The sequence below is a fragment of the Geotrypetes seraphini genome, chromosome 6 (genome assembly GCF_902459505.1).
Source record: "Geotrypetes seraphini chromosome 6, aGeoSer1.1, whole genome shotgun sequence".
NCBI classification, from domain to species: domain Eukaryota; kingdom Metazoa; phylum Chordata; class Amphibia; order Gymnophiona; family Dermophiidae; genus Geotrypetes; species Geotrypetes seraphini.
Window position 1 is genome coordinate 219772585 of NC_047089.1, and position 17844 is coordinate 219790428.

Sequence of the window (17844 nt, forward strand, 5' to 3'; positions counted from 1 at the left end):
CCTGGTGCATTATGGGACTTGCAGGACCCATTTCAGTGGATCAGGATCAGGCATTAGAAATCTCACACTGCTTTTGGGATGTAAGTTCAAAACCAGGACTAACCAAAAAGTCCTGGAACTGGGTAACATGGCATCTCTGGTACAGTATTAGTATTTTAAGCTGAGCTGGGGTGGGGATGGACTGCCAAGAGGACATTTTGCCCACCTACTTTGGCTGTAAGCCCACACAGAATTGGAGGTCCAACTACACCACTGTGACAAACTAGAAAGGAACTGAACAGAAAAAGAGTTGCATGTCCTCCTGTACTATGCAAAGGGGAGAAAAAGGAGAATAAAGAGCACCCCCCTCCTCTGCCACATCCCTATCCCAAATCATTTAAGTAGAGCACTTATGGGCTAATGCTCAGAACTCTGACACTATCTGAAACAGGAGCTGCACACACAAAAAAAGCTCCCCAATGCTTAGGGTTACCATACGTCTGGGGAAACCCAGAAATGCCCTCTTTTTAGAGGGATTTCCAAAACCCAGCAGTTTGTCCGGGTTTTGGAAATCCTGAGCTCGGAGGCCACGTCTGGAAGCCTTTGCGCATGCCTGACTGTCACCGTGATGACATCCTATGTACGTGCACATGCGTGTGATGTCATTGTGCCAACACCTGCACATGCGCAAAGGCTTCCAAATGCTGCCTTCGAGCTTGGAGAGGTTTGTGGGGGGCGGGGCTGGGGAGGGAAAGGGTGGAGCCGGAGGCAGAATGGAGCGAGACTGTATAGCTCCCCATCTGCTAGATTATATATAAATAATACTTTTTCAGAAAGGTTCTTTTTAGAAAGGGGAGTTAGACAGGGTTGTCCATTATCTCCTTTGTTATTTGATATTGTTTTGGAACCTCTACTTTTAGCTATTCAACAATCAAAGGAGATAGAAGGTATTCCTTATGCAGGTCGGGAATATAAAATTTCTGCTTATGCAGATGATATTTTGATTCATTTGAGAAATCCAGAGTCAACCATTCCACATTTATTGGATTTGATTGATAAATTTGGAAAATTTTCAGGTTATAAAATAAATTGGAATAAATCAGAAATTCTTCCACTAAATGTACATTGTATAAAAGGCTTATTTGATTCGTTTCAGTTTAGTTGGAAGAAAGATGGAATAAAATATTTAGGAATTTGGATAAAAAGTACATTGGAAGAAACAATGAAGGTAAATGAAAAATCCTTATTACTAAAAGTTACAGAATTGTGTGAGCAATGGAATCCTTTGCATATTTCTTGGTGGGGGAGAGTGCAAACAGTAAAGATGATGATTTTGCCTATAGTTTGTTACCAAATGAGTATGTTACCAGTTTATTTTCAAGAGTCCTTTTACAAAAAATTAAATAATATTTTGACAAAATTTGTTTGGCTTGGGAAAAAACCAAGAATTGCTTTAGTATCGTTGCAAAAATCAATTGTGGAGGGTGGGGTAAATTTTCCAAATTTTTATAAGTACCATCAAGCCTATATATTGCGTCAAGGTATGTATTGGATCCTCCCTGAGCTTATTGATCATCAACCAGATTGGTTATATTTGGAACGGAATTTGGTGTCCCCTATGAGACTTCCACATGTATTAAGTATCAGATTTCATAAATATGCTAAGGACAATATAATTTTATTGGATACTTGGAAAACTATTAAATTTATTGATAAATTAACAGAGGTACCAATAATGAAATCTACTTTACAGTCCTTATGGTTAAACTCCAAGATTCAAATAGGCGGTGCTGGAATCGCTTGGAAGAATTGGATGCAGGCAAATATTAGGACATTAGATGATCTTATTTCTAATGGTAATCTGCTTGAGTTTTCACAACTGCAGCATTCATTTGGTATTTCAAACACTCAACAATATAGGTGCTTGCAGTTGAAGCAGGCTATTCAGATGGGGTTCCCTGAATGGAAAAATTTGAAAACTTATTTTAGCTTGCAAATCCTTTGCTACCAAACAGATTTAATAGGATATCAGGCTGCCCAGTGGTATAAATTGATTTCTGGATTTTTAAATAAAAAACCAAAAAATAGTCTTAGAGATATTTGGAGTACCGAGTTAAAACAGCATATTTCTGTTTATCGTTGGCCACGAATCTGGACTTGGAGATTAAGATGTACAATGTCAGCATCTATGAGACAAACATGGTTGTTTTTATTACATAGAATTTTTTGGACTCCAGTTCGGTTGAATAAAGTAGATAGTTCTAAATCTAATAGATGTTGGCATTGTCATATTGATATTGGGACTTTGGATCATCTTTTATTTTTTTGTCCATTGATACTTGGGTTTTGGAAGTCGATTTGGGGGCAAATTAATAATATTCTTCAATCCTCTATTCCTTTGACATATGAAGCAATAATTTTTGGAACAATTCTGCATGATAAACCCACTTTGGATAGAAATAATAGTCGCCTTTTCATGATCTTATCAAGAATAGGGGTTCAAATGATCACATCTAATTGGAAAAATCATGATAGGATTAATTTTAGTTTTTGGTGGGCAACTGTATGTGCAACATATAAATATGAAAAGATTATGGCAGAGTGTTTAGGGTTTGTTAAATCCTTTAAGGGGATTTGGGGTCCATTAACTAATTTTGTCACATTATAATTAAAGTGATTCCTTTTTCTTTATGTTAGATTCCTTTGCACATCCAGGGTGGGTGGGGGGGTGGGGTGTATTATTTATTTAGAGGTATAAATTTCATAATATTCTATAATATTGATGAGTATAATATAATATCATTACTGTTATAGGTTAAGAAGGGATTTAAAATTTTTATTGTAATATTTCTGATGTTAATAGTGTATTTTCATATAGTTGTTTTTTTTTTCGATTTTTCAAATGTATACATTGTCAAGTTCAAAATATCAATACAGAAATTTAAAAAAAAAAAAAAAAGGAGGAAATCTGGCAATGTGCCACCATAAAAAGATGCAAATAATATGCACACTATTTGACTGAAAGCAAGGGGAGGGAACATGTCTGGTGCATGCACAGTTTAAAGTAAGCAGAGCTCTTGCATGGATGTGCCAGGCAATTTCAGAAGCAAAGCATACATCATCGCTATTCTTCTGCGCCTTTAGATATAAAATTTTCAAAAACCTATATTTATTTACCCCCTCCTTTACAAAGCTGCGGCATTAGGTTTTTAACAGTAAGGCCAACTTTGTTTTGTGTGCTGTTCGAGCACTGGGAGGGAATAAGACATGACCTCATTAACATTCGTTTGACAACATTTAAATACCATTTGCACTAATCTTTGGCGAACATGTTGTTCCCACACTGGAGCCCTCTGAACGTTCTGTGCAGATTTAACGTCAGCGCTAGTCCAGTATTAATTGGCTCTAGCACTATTTAATTACCCCTCCCTGAAATCTTACCAATACAAAAAGTTTCTAGATAGAATGTTATCATTCCAGGCAGCTAGGCTGAACACATGGCTTGGAAAACCCATACTTAAGGCCATTTCATACACTGACTTTAGAAAATCCCTGAAAACTCGATTGTTTAACAAATTCTAAATTCCCAACCCACCTCATCCTCTCTACGGCCCTCTTCTCTACCTCGCCCCCATCCCAATTCAAGATTTGAGACTAACTTATACTCTCTTTCTACCTTGTATCCCATGTACTGACAAAATATATCTTTATTGTAAACCGCTTTGAACTTCACGGTATAGCGGTATTTAAGAAATAAAATTATTATTATTATTATTAGACCGATGATCAGAACCTGTCATCTCTTCACTTGCCTTTATAGACAAGAATTCTCTTTGTTTATCCTGTTTTTCTTGAAGTCTGTCCCTGCCTAAATATCCACCTCCTGCTTAGTGCTTCACCCCCCCTCCCCCTCCACTTTTCCATGAAAAACAGTTCCCAGTGTTTCTGAGCTTTTGCCCCAGGAGCCTCATATTATATGGCCGTCTGTTCTAAGACTTCCTTTCCTTTGAAAAGTTTGCTTTTTGTGGAATTATTAGTAATAAATAGAAATGAAACAAAACAAGATTAATTTAGATTGGTAGTGCAAGCATCGATCTTAAGTAAACTAGATTATTGTAGCATTGTCTACTTGAGAGTCTCTAAGAATCTGATTAGAAGATTGCAAACTTGGCTGTTTGGTCAGTTTATAAATTAAGAAAATAAGATACTACTATTCATTATTTCTGTTGCACTACCAGGCGCACACCGCACTGTACATTAAACGCCCAAGAGATGGTCCCTGCTCACAAGAGCTTACAAACTAATTATGACAGGCACACAAGACAAAAAAGGGGGAAATCTATACATGTCGTTCATGTGGGGAGTAAGAAGGGGCTGATGGGGTGGAAGGGATAGGGGACTAATATGTGGTTGGATTAGGATTTAAATGCAGGCTCAAAAAAAGTGGGTTTTCAGACTGGACTTGAAAACCACCAGAGATGGGGCCTGGCGTACTGAGTCAGGCAGATTGTTCCAGGCATGTGGCGCAGCAAGGTAAAAGGGACGGAGACTAGAGATGGCAGTAGAGGAGAAGGGTACCGACAAGAGAGACTTATCAGATGAGCGGAGTTCCCAGGGCGGAGCATAGGGGGGGTAATAAGAGCGAAGAGGTACCGAGGAGCCGCAGAGTTGAAGGTCAATGAGAGGAGTTTGAATTGGATGTGGAAAGAGATAGGGAGCCAGTGAAACAACTTCAGGAGAGGGGTGACGCGAGCATATCAACACTGGCGCAATACAAGGCACGCAGCAGTGTTCTGAACAGATTGAAGGGGAGAGATGCGACTTAGTAAGAGACCAGCGAGGGTCATGACAGCGTGCTCGGAAAGGAAGGGACAGATTTGAACAATGTTGTAGAGGAAGACGCGACATGTTTTGGCGGTCTGTTGGATATAGAGAACAGAGGAGGGGGTGAAGCGGGTTTAGGAGGACAGATAAGGAGTTCAGTCTTGGCCATGTTTAATTTTAGATAGAATGACATCTTTTTATATGGAATGACACTGGCTTCCAATAAAGGCCAGCGTTATATACAAATTATGTTACCTACTGTTTAAAATTCTATAGGGATTGATTCCGCAGCATATGAGTAATTTAATCTGTAGATCATTGATTAGTCATCATTATAGTGGTCGTAGTACATTAGCATTGCAGTTTGCAAGCTCAAAGGGAATTATATCTAAAATATAATTTACCAATTTCTTTTCTTACAAGGCTGCATCAATTTTGTCAACTCTGCCAATTCAAATTCGATCCATATCTAATCTCAATAGGTTTTTTAAAAAGCATGAAGTAAATAATGGGATAATGCTTCTTTTTTTTTTTTCTCCCTCTGTCAATTTTGTATTACATCCTAGATCTATTAATCTAGCACCGCTATGACCTAATTGCTGGCAATAGCAGAATATAAATGATCCAACTGTAACTGTGAAGAAAAGAAAATAAGATGATACCTTTTCTTATTGGACCAACACAATACCTTGGAATCTGAATGCCCCAGGACTCAAACAACTTGGAATCCGAATGAAAAATGAGAGCAAATTTTGCCCTGGAATCCGAACACTGCTTTGGAATCTGAACGCCCTGCACATTGTTCGTGTGGGTTTGTGTGTAAGTTTCTCCAGCGCTCGGGCCACCCATACATCGTTCAGTTCATTGTCAGAAGCTGTAGTAAAGCATCTTGTGTGATTTTCACCTTTGTGTAGTGAAGTGAGGAAAATACTGTACTGTATTATTTTTTGTTAATATTTTTCCTTAAAATCCAGTGTACAATAAAACATTGGATTGCAAGTAACTTGGTTTACAAGTGTTTTGCAAGACAAGCAAAACATTTTATTAAATTTTAACTTGATATACAAGCAATGTCTTACACTACAAGTGCATACAGTATACACGTGTCATATCATCACAACTGAGCCGATGGTACTTCTCTCTCTGACAATGCAGGAGTGCAGTGACTGTTCTAAATGAGCGAGGTCTTGCAATACATGTATGTATAGTATTTTATATTGAAGTTTTTGGGTTGTGGAACAAATCATCTGAGTTTCCATTATTTCCTATGGGGACATTCGCTTTGATATACGAGTGCTTTGGATTACAAGCATGTTTCTGGAACGAATTATACTCGCAAACCAAGGTTTTACTGTATTTACTGTTAAAATTTGAGTTGTGGGACCCAGGAATGGATTAATCCAATTTCTGTTATTTTAAATGGGAAAAATTGTCTTGGAACTCGAACAGGGTTCTGGAACGGATTAAGTTTGGATTCCAAGGTATCACTGTAATGTACACTTTTGATGAGTTTTCAAAGGTAACCTTTCTTCAGATCAGAAATTCTTATCAGGTATTGGGATATCTTTAACACTCCAGTTTTTCCATCTCTCTCGGGTATATGTATTTTGATCTTTAAATCATATCAGGGATTTGGTGCAGATCCTGGCACCATTGTGGTAGCCCTGTCCACTCTGTCTATATCTTCCAAGGAAGTACAGCTACCAGCAGTGGACACAATACTCCAGCTGCAGCCTCACCAGTGACCCACAGCACGGCATAAACATTTGCTTGTCCAACTACAGTATTTACTTATTATCATTTATTAACCACCTTTATGAAGAGATTCACCCAAGGCAGTGTACAACAGGTGTAGCTTGACATAGACAACTTACAGTAACAGTATAACTGTAGTACAGTGACCTTATGCTTATGTAATGCACAATTAGAACAGTGGGATAAACTTGCCATACTTGCCTTGGATCAATAGCATGGAATGTTGCTACTCTTTGGGTTTTGGCCAGGTACTAGTGACCTGGATTGGCCTCTGTGAGAATGGGCTACTGGGCTTGATGGATCTTTGGTCTGACCCAGTATGGCTGTTCTTATACTCTTATATGTGCCAAGTATAGGACAATCAAGCCATTGTAACATCACTTATGAGGCTGGGTCTGAGGCACTGTGGAATGAGGCGTTATGACATCACAATCTCAGCTCTGGAATGTTGCTCTCATTGGGGTTCTTTGAGATGCTGGAATGTTGCTACTCTTTGGGTTTTGGCCAGGTACTAGTGACCTGGATTGACCACTGTGAGAACGGGCTACTGGGCTTGATGGACCTTTGGTCTGACCCAGTATGGCTGTTCTTATGCTCTTATATGTGCCAAGTATAGGACAATCAAGCCATTGTTACATCACTGATGAGGCTGGCTCTGAGGTACTGTGGAATGAGGCATTATGACATCACAGTCTCAGCTCTGGAATGTTGCTCTAGTTGGGGTTCCGGAATCTTGCTATTCTTTGAGATACTGGAATGCTGCTACTCTTTGAGTTTTGGCCAGGTACTAGGGACCTGGATTGGCCACCGTGAGAACGGGCTACTGGGCTTGATGGACCTTTGGTCTGACCCAGTATGGCTGTTCTTATGCTCTTATATGTGCCAAGTATAGGACAATCAAGCCATTGTTACATCACTGATGAGGCTGGCTCTGAGGTACTGTGGAATGAGGCATTATGACATCACAGTCTCAGCTCTGGAATGTTGCTCTAGTTGGGGATCCGGAATCTTGCTATTCTTTGAGATACTGGAATGCTGCTACTCTTTGAGTTTGGCCAGGTACTAGGGACCTGGATTGGCCACCGTGAGGATGGGCTACTTACTGGGCTAGATGGATCATTGGTCTGACCCATAATATAATACAGTGTCAGTAATATAGAATGAAGGCAGCACAGTAGAACATTCAAATAACAGAAACATGATACAATGACAGCACAATACAAACAAACAATTTTAATATGTGGCAGAGGGGAAATGCTCAGTTGGGATATACAGACAGATGAGATGCGTAAGATAAAAATGTTGGGTTAAATAAAAGTGGGTGGCTAGACTAAAGGTAAAACTGTATGTACATAAGAACATTAAGATTTGCCGCTACTGGGTCAGAGCAGTGGTCCATCGTGCCCAGCAGTCTGCTCACAGCGGCGGCCCTTAGGTTAAAGTATGTGGAACTGGTCTCCGAGGTTTGCAGCAAGCTAGTTCTGGTGCAGTGCGAGTGACTGGCTGGTTGGCCACAGCCATCAAAAGCTTGCAAAAAGAGTGTCATCACCTGCTCCTTGAAATAGAGAGTCTCTTGCATGATTAGACATTAGCCCTCACCTCCACACACTGTCTTTTCACCCAGTTTTGTTATTTTCAAATCATCATACTGTATGCAGTATAATCATCCCAAAGTCCTTTTCCTGCTCTGTAAATATTAGGAACTTCATGTTTGGCAGTGGTCTCAAACTCAAATCCTTTGCAGGGCCACATTTTGGATTTGTAGGTACTTGGAGGGCCGCAGAAAAAAATAGTTAATGTCTTATTAAAGAAATGACAATTTTGCATGAGGTAAAACTCTTTTTAGTTTATAAATCTTTCCTTTTGACTAAGTCTTAATAATAATATTGTCATTTATAGCTAAAGAGACATATGATCAAGAAACTGTTATATTTTACTTTTGTGATTATGATAAACATACCAAGGGCCTCAAAATAGTACCTGGCGGGCCCCCGGGCCGCGTGTTTGAGACCATTGATGTATGGGTTATTGAAACCTAATTGCTAAGCAGTTGACCAACCCATGAGCTCTCTTGCATCACTTTTCCTACCATCTAGAAACATAGAAACATAGAAAGAAAGAAACATAGAAAGATGACGGCAGATAAGGGCTACAGCCCATCAAGTCTGCCCACACCATCGACCCTCCCTTTTAAGTCTAATGTCCCCTTCAAGTAGAATAGTAATAATGCCATTCTACTGACCCGCTCTTTCAAGTCTATACCCTAGTGATCCTATCCTTTGGCTGACCCTCGTAGTGATCCTACATAGGTATCCCATTTATTCTTGAAGTCTGGGACGCTGTGTGCCTCTATCACCTGCATTGGAAGCTTGTTCCAATGCTCAATCACTCTCTCCGTGAAGAAGTACTTCCTGGCGTCTCCACGAAACTTCCCTCCCCTGAGTTTGAGCGGATGACCTCTTGTGGTCGAGGGTCCCTTCAGGAGAAAGATATCATCTTCCACCTCAACCCGTCCCGTGATGTACTTAAATGTCTCAATCATGTCTCCCCTCTCCCTACGCTCCTCGAGAGAGTAGAGCTGCAACTTGCTCAGTCTTTCCTCGTACGGGAGACCCTTTAGCCCCGAGACCATCCTGGTGGCCATCCACTGAACCGATTCAACTCTGAGCACATCTTTACAGTAATGTGGCCTCCAAAATTGCACACAGTATTCCAGATGAGGTCTCACCATGGCTCTGTACAATGGCATCATGACTTAAGGCTTCCTGCTGACGAAGCTTCTCCTGATACAACCTATCATCTGCCGCGCTTTAGATGAAGCCTTCTCCACTTGAGTGGCAGCTTTCATATCAGCATATAAGTCTCGTTCTGCCGTAGTTCTGGTTAAAGTTTCTCCATTCAGGGTGTAAGTTCTGCAAGGATTTCTGTTTCCGAGATGCATGACCTTACATTTCTTGGCGTTGAAGCCCAGCTGCCAGATCGAGGACCAGCTTTCTAAAGTACGCAGGTCTTGCTCCATAGCATCCTTTAGATTATAGTCGTTTACTATATTGCATAGTTTGGCATCATCAGCGAATAAGGTTACCTTGCCTTGAAGCCCTTGAGTCAGATCCCCAATGAATATGTTGAAGAGGAGAGGGCCCAGGACTGAACCCTGTGGCACTCCGCTAGTCACTTCCGACATTTTAGAGAGGGTACCATTTACCACCACCCTCTGAAGTCTGCCACTAAGCCAATCTTTGACCCATGTAGTTAGAGTCTCTCCCAACCCCATCAATTTCATCTTGTTCAGCAGCCTGCGGTGTGGGACGCTGTCAAACGCTTTGCTGAAGTCCAGGTACACGACGTCCAAGGACTCGCCTGAGTCCAGTCTTTTTGTTACCCAGTCAAAGAAGCTGATAAGATTGGACTGGCATGACCTACCCTTGGTGAATCCATGTTGACTGGGATCCCGGAGATTTTCCTCGTTTAGGATCGTATCCAATCTATACTTAACCAGTGTCTCCATGAGTTTACACACTATTGAGGTGAGGCTTACCGGTCTATAGTTCGCAGCCTCAGCCTTGCAACCCTTTTTATGTAGAGGAACGACGTTGGCAGTTTTCCAGTCCAACGGTACTTTCCCCGTGCTTAGTGAAAGATTGAAGAGCACTGCCAACGGTTCCGCCAGAACATCTCTCAATTCTCTGAGCACTCTTGGGTGTAGATTGTCCGGTCCCATGGCTTTGCTCACCTTGAGTCTTGCCAGTTCGTTGTAGACGTCCCCAGGTGTGAACTCAAAATTCTGAAACGGGTCATCCGCGTCTTGTTTCTCTTTCAACTGTGGTCCATGTCCTGGTGCCTCGCAGGTGAAGACTGAGCAGAAATATTCATTTAGTAGTTCTGCTTTCTTGGAGTCCGCCACTGCGTAGTTTCCGTCCGGTTGTCTAAGGCGTACTATACCGTCTGTGTTCCTTTTCCTATCACTGATATACCTAAATCTATATCTACTCCATCTGTGCTGTCCAACTCTGTTGCAAACCGTAGTGTCGCTCATCAAAAGGCAAATATTTTCTCCTAACCCTTCCACAATATCACGCACAAAAATATTAAAGAGTGTGGCCCAGGGGTTAAACCTACAGACTCAGCATCCTGAGATTGTGGGTTCAAACCCACACTGCTCCTTGTGATCCTGGGCAAGTCACTTAATCCCTCCCTTGCCCCAGGTATATTAGATAGATTGTGAGCCTGTCGGGACAGACAGAAGCAAATGCTTGAGTATCTGAATAAATTCATGTAAACCAGTGGTCTCAAACTCAAACCCTTTGCAGGGCCACATTTTGGATTTGTAGGTACTCGGAGGGCCTCAGAAAAAAATAGTTAATGTCTTATTAAAGAAACTAGTGTTTAAGCCCGTTACATTAACGGGTGCTAGAGTAGATGTCTGTCTGTCTGGGTTTTTTTTCTTTGTCTCTCTCTCCTTGGACGCTGTCTGTCTGTCTGTCATTCTTTCTGTCTGTGTCTCTCCCTGGCCCCCTGGGGGGGGGGGGGCAACGACGACGAACTGCCGTACAGTGAGTGAGGGGGGAGTCAAAGCACACATGCGCACTCCTACCTGCCACGGACATACGGATCACAGAACACGCAGATAGGAGTGCGCATGCTCGCTTAGGGTTTTATTATTATAGATGACAACTTTGCATGAGGTAAAACTCTTTATAGTTTATAAATCTTTCCTTTTGGCTAAATCTTAGGGCCTCTTCTATCAAACTGCGCTAGCAGTTTTTAGCACAGAGAGCCGCGCTCAGTGACCCGCACTGCTTCCGATGCTCATAGGAACTCTATGAGTGTCAGGAGCTGCGCGGGGCATCCAGCACGGCTCGCCGCGCTACAAACTGCTAGCGCAGTTTGATAGAAGAGGCCCCTAATAATAATATTGTCATTTATAGCTAAAGAGACATATGATCAAGAAACTTTTATTTTACTTTTGTGATTATGATAAAAATACCGAGGGCCTCAAAATAGTGCCTGGCGGGCCGCATGTGGCCCCTGGGCCACGAGTTTGAGACCACTGATGTAAACCATTCTGAGCTCCCTTAGAAGAACAGTATAGAAAATTGAAATAAAAAAAACAAAACAGCCCCAGCTCTGGAAAGAGCATACATTAATCTGGGACACCTTTATGAGAAGGAATTTTATCAGTATCCTGATGTTAGCAGGCAGGGAATGTCCTGACCTGGGATCCTATTCTTGGAAATATCGTTGCCAGATAAGAAGAGTTTAAGTGACAGAATCACCATTGTTGTCGTGTCCCATGTCATGGCTACACACTAAAGGAAAGGCTTTATGAGCTATAAATCAGCAGAGAACAGCTGTTACTTCTAGATAGCAGAAATGTTTCCCTCACATATTTGGCCTGTGCTTACTCCTGGCACAGAGGACCCTCCATGCAGAATGAAAAGGGAAAGAAACTTGCATCTGCACCTTCAACACAGAAGTTTTCCCTCGGCTGGGTCCCACTTGCTTTTCAGTGGCACCCTTCTTTTTGCACCCGCTCACTCCCTCTCCCATCCTTCCATTCCCTGCAGGCACGTGCCATTCAGGCTTGCCACCGATGTTTTGACATGCCTGGGCAGCAGCTGGAGGTGGTGAAATGGGTGAGGAGCAGGAAGACTAAGATTTGCCTTTATGTGAGGCATGCGGCCACTGCAGAGCCAAAAAGCACAGAATGTTCTCTTCCTCTTGGCTTCAACCTGCTCCGCAGTGCGCCAGCAGAAACACAGCTTGTGCTAAGGAATCTAATTACAGCCAGGAGCCCCTCCTTCCCATCAAGTCCTACACCCAGTGCTTCCATCACCTGGCCTGGGAGAAGTACCAGAACACCTCTATCCCTGAACTCCACTGGGATCTGGCCGTCAACTCTTCCCCTTTAGGGATCTCATTGCCAGATCCATCCCATGAGGATCCTATCGCATACTCCCAGGCAGGAGTACTAGGCCCCATATTGATGCCTCTGTATAAGACTGGTGAGATCTCATTTAGGATATTGTGTACAATTCTAGAGGCTGCACCTTCAAAAAGATATAAAAAGGATGGAGTCGGTCCAGAGGAAGGCAACTAAAATGGTATGTGGTCTTCGTGATAAGGCGTATAGGGACAGACTTAAAGATCTCAATCTGTATACTTTGGCGAGAGAGGGGAGATATGATAAAGTCATTTAAATATCTACGTAATATAAATGTGCATGAGTCGAGTCTCTTTCATTTGAAAGAAAACTCTCCAATAAGAGGGCATAGGATGAAGTTAAGTGGTGATAGGCTCCGGAGTAATCTGAGGAAATACTTTTTTACGAAAAGGATGGTAGATGCATGGAGCAGTCTCCCAGAAGAGGTGGTGGAAACAGAGACTGTGTCTGAATTCAAGAGGGCCTGAGTAGAAAGAAAGAGATAATAGTTACTGCAGATGGGCAGACTGGATGGGCCATTTGGCCTTTATCTGCCATCCTGTTTCTATGTTACTAAAGTTCTATGACATCACAATGCAGGTGTAAAGAGCCTTAGCCAATAGGGAGAAGAGGAGATAGTGGATGCTGTGGATGGGCAGACTGGATGGACTATTTGGCCTTTATCTGCCATCATGTTTCTAAGTTTCACGTTCAGCCATTCCCCTGAGCGTCTCATCTCTCCTGAATTCTTTTACATACCATCCTCTGCCCTGGCACTCTCATTATCCGATGAATCCCCCAAGAGAGGAAACCGGAACATCTCTTTCCGAAACTGCTCTATAGTCTAAAGTTTGGGAACCACTGAATTAGGCATTACCTGACACTATTCTATAGCCTGTGCGCGCGCAGGTTACAGAGTGGCAGACATAAGGCACCTACATTTATGAACAAAATTTACATTTCACCCATGGACAAGAGGGATGATATGTAGGTAGCGCAAAGGCGGAACTCCCATTGACACACAAAACTTACAGAATATTGTGTGTCCCTCTATGGTTGGTGTACTTGTAGGTGCCTAAAATGTTGGGAACGATGATCAGTCTGTGACCTCACAGCATCACCTTCAGTGGACTGAAGATGTGAAAATTGCTAGGCGCCTGATACTTGCTGTAAGGAAGATGTGGAAGACGTTTGAACCCAAGCTGTTCCACTGTCTCGTCTGCCACTGCTGCTATATGAGGACGTGCTTTGTCATGGTGCAGCAAGACTGTTTTGGATTACATTCCTCTTCTTTCACTGCGAATTTGCAGGTTTAAGTTCATTTTGCAGCAATGCACAGTCATTTTCAGTGTTCACCGTTTGTCCGTGCGCTTGAAAACGCACCAGAATAGGCCCCTTCATGTCCCAAAAGAAGGTTAACATGATTTTCTTAGAGGAGGGCTGACGTTTGAATTTCTCCTTTGCTGGAGAATAATAATAATAATAACTTTATTTTTATATACCGCCATACCACAAACAGTTCTAAGCGGTTTACAAGGGAAGAGACTGTATACAGACAGCGACATTACAGAGAACTTTCGAAATTACATTGGCATGTTAAGTTTAGTCAGGTTTATCTGGAAGTGTTTTGGAAGTACATCAAGGTTGAAGTGGGGTCAGAGAAATTTGTCAAAGAGAGAAGTTTTTATTGACTTCCTAAACGTTTAGTACAAAAGTGCCTTTGAGATGAAGTTGGTTAAACATTTGTTCCATTTGCCTGCTTAGAATGATAGTGTTCTATCGAGGTATCTCTTGTAGGTGCAGCCCTTTAGGGATGGAAAAGTGAACAAGTAGGTACTGTGTGTATTAGTTGTGCCTGGGAATTCGAATTGGTGAGACAGATAGGTTGGGGATGAACCTGTCATGGTTTTGAAGCAAAGGCAAGCAAACTTAAAAATGACCCTTGCTTCCACAGGCAGCCAGTGTAGTTTTTTGTAATATAGGCTTACATGGTCTGATTTCTTGAGGCCATAAATGAGACGGACTGTAGCATTTTGAATGACTCTCAGTCGTTTGATGTTTTTTTTTGAGAGATCCCAAGTATATAATATTGCAGTAGTATAAGGTACTTAAGATCAGGGATTGAACCAGCAGTCGAAAGGAAAAGAAATCGAAGTATTGTTTAATGGTACGAAGTTTCCATAGAGTGAGAAAGCATTTTTTGACTTGAGCATTAGTGTGATCTTTAAACGTCAGGCTTCGGTCCAGGGTGACGCCAAGGATTTTGGTTGTGGGATTAATTGGGTAGTCTGATCCATTTAGTCTCAAGGAGGTGTTAACAATCTTGTTATTGGGACTTGCCAAGAAAATCACCACCCCATGCTTTGTCTTTTGCTCTCTGGGTTGTAGTTATGCACCCATGTCTTGTTGACAGTGACAATTCTCTCCAGAATACTCGGATCTTCTTCATACCATCTCAGGAACTGTATTGCAACCTCCACATGCTGTTGCTTGTGCAAATCAGTACGCAGCTTGGGATCCCATCGTGCGCAGACTTTCCTGCATCCCAAGTCATCATGCATTATGGCAAATGCAGATCCATAGCTGATATCCAAATTTGCAGCCAATTGAGACACCGGTATCTGTCAGTCTTCTCTAATCAAGGCATCCACCCTATCAACGTGCTCATGTGTACGCGATGTTGATGGGCGACCAGAATGACTTTTGTTGGTTACACCTGCTCTTCCTTTTTACCCACTCAAACCTTTTATTGATTCATGGTGCTATGTCCATACTGAGTCAATATCTGATGGTGAATTTCCACAGGTTTCACTCCCTTTCTCCCAAGAAAGCACACTACTGCTCGTTGTTCTTCGATGGTGCAATCTTGCAATGGAGCAACCATATTTCTGACCTCATGGCTGCCACACGACTAAAGGCCAAGCATTGCACTGTGTGTGGACAAACTATCCACCAGATCCTCCCCAAAATTAAAACTATCCTTCCCGTCTATAAAAGGTATATCCCATGCTGGAAAACTAGGGACATCCCTCCCCTTTAGAATCACCGAGCTCTGGAACAACCTTACATCCCCTCTCCGAAATTCGAGCTCCCTCCAACTCTTCCGAAAATATCTGAAAACTTGGCTTTTCTCAAAAATGTAACACCTCCCCCCTCTCTGGTACCCTAAAACCCTCTATTCCTCCTTTACTCTTAATCCACAACCATCCTTTGGAGTTCCATTCTATCTTAGTCCTGTAAACCGTGCCGAGCTCTACGATCGTGGAGAAGATGCGGTATACAAACCTAAGGCTTAGTTTAGTTTAGTAACAGGCTATGTTTGAGTACATATGTTGCATTTCACTAGTTCTGTTCCTGTTATCGCGGAATATAACAATTGCCTTTATTTTTTGATTCGCCGATTGAGGAAAGATGAGATGCTCAGAGGCTGATCATTTTATGCTTATGTGCTATCTTATATCCCACTGAATCCTCATTAATTAGAGTTCTAGGTGGGTTACAGGCAACATATTGTTACAGAGAATTTTGAATAGAGTTAAATATATATTACAAAAAATTATAAATGCTCCCTAAAGATATCAAATTATACATACAATCTGAGGTAATATTTCATAAATAGCAACTGACTATTAACATTGTCTTTGTTTCGGGTGACTTGTGTTATTGGTCTGAGTCTTTTTGGACGCCTGGTAGGGATTTCTTAAAAAGTCATGTTTTTAGTTTTTAGTGGTTGTGCAAAGTTCGATGGAAGGTCATGCCTGTTTTTGCATACCACTAATACAGTAGCTACAGGCACAATAAATACTATTAATATTCAAAACGTGAGTTAAGATAAAGATACATCAAGCTTAGCATCCTGGCAGTGGCCAGTCCAGGTCACACAAGTACACAGATCCCAAACAGTAGGTCCACTTTATTATAGCTCAGTTAGCTTAGTTCAAAGAATAAGCTTTCCAAGTCTACCTGGATAATTATTAGGATTTTTCTTCCAGAATTTGTCCAAACCTCTTTTGAGCTCCACTATGCTAATCACTTTGACCTCATGCTCTAGCCACAAATCTGTCTTTTTCCCTCCCAATCTACATAAAAGATCTACTAGTACACATGGGCAATGCCAAGTCTTTTAATAATGAAGTAAAGAAAGCGTTATTCACCTGACTTCAAGAGCAGCCGAAAAACTTATCTGCAGGAATGCAGAAGCTAGTTGAACAAAACAACAAATACGTTGTCTTGCATGGGGACTATGTGGAAAAGTGAATGTTTAATTGCTATTAAAGCTGTTAAATGTATTTTGCCTTTTTTTGATTTACCCTCATATATCATCTTCTGCCCCAGCACTCTCATTACCTGATGAACACCCAAGGGAGGAATAGCAGACAATCACTCGCCCCAAAACTCAACAGGATGTCATCATCATTCCTTGGTTCTCTTCCCTCCTGGAAGGAGTTGCACAATAATCTCTTTCCAACTCCCGAAGGGCTCTCCTGGCCCATCAATCTTATCATCTAGTCCTACTGCTCTGTCAGAGGAGTTCCACAAGTTGGAAGCTAGACATAATACTCATTTCCAGTGGTGTATCTAGGGTATGTGACATCCAGGGCAGGATAATTTTTACCCCCCCCCCCAATATAAAAAGGGATCAGAGGAGCACCTTCTAGAAGCTGCACCCAGGGCAGACCTCCCCAACTCAACCCCCCTCCTTGGTACACCACTGACTGAGGTAGAGGATTTTGGTCTCCAAAAGTTAGCAAAAAATGTATTAAAATTAGTCCAATAAAAAGATTACCATATTTCCATTTTCTATTTATAAATGTTTATCCATACAGCTACAATAGAAACATAGAAGATGATGGCAGAAAAGGGCTACAGCCCATCAAGTCTGCCCACTCTGCTTACCCACCCCCTGTCTATGCCCTAATGACCCAATTTCCTTATCTTGACCCTCGTAGGGATCCCACATGGGTATCCCATTTATTCTTAAAGTCTGGCACGCTGTCTGCCTCGATCACCTGCACTGGAAACTTGTTCCAATGATCAACCACTCTCTCTGTGAAGAAATACTTTCTGGTGTCGCCATGAAATTTTCCGCCCCTCAGTTTGAGCGGGTGCCCTCTTGTGGCCGAGGGTCCCTTGAGAAAGAAAATATCATCTTCCACTTCGGCACGTCCCGTGAGGTACTTAAATGTTTCGATCATGTCTCCCCTCTTCCTACGTTCCTCAAGAGTGTAGAGCTGCAATTTGTTCAGTCTCTCTTCGTACGAGAGACCCTTGAGCCCCGAGATCATCCTGGTGGCTGTCCGCTGAACTGATTCAATTCTGCGCACATCTTTACTGTAATGTGGCCTCAGAATTGCACACAGTAC